This window comes from Penaeus monodon, chromosome 30, assembly GCF_015228065.2.
Source record: "Penaeus monodon isolate SGIC_2016 chromosome 30, NSTDA_Pmon_1, whole genome shotgun sequence".
Taxonomy (NCBI): Eukaryota; Metazoa; Arthropoda; class Malacostraca; order Decapoda; family Penaeidae; genus Penaeus; species Penaeus monodon.
The window spans coordinates 26,658,954-26,659,259 of record NC_051415.1 but is presented as its reverse complement, the minus strand read 5'-3'; positions in this window follow the sequence as shown (position 1 = coordinate 26,659,259).

Below are 306 nucleotides of genomic sequence, written 5' to 3'. Positions count from 1 at the left end.
CGCGCGCGCGCGCGCGAATTACAGTAGATATACACACAAGAACCCATACACAACTTGTAAACACACTAAACATCCCATACTGATAGGGAAAGGGAGAGAAAAAATAATGAAACTTGCAGTTACCTTATGAGGTATAATGGCAAAAGTTGCAGTTTAAGGCCTATAAAACGTGCATGGAAGTCACACTAAGCCACAGCTTTGCCTTAGCATTCCCAGGCAAACACAAAGAACAAAGGAAAAGTTTATTAACACACTAATACTGACAATGTGAAATGGGAGGAAGAACAGAGGGACATAGATATCTTT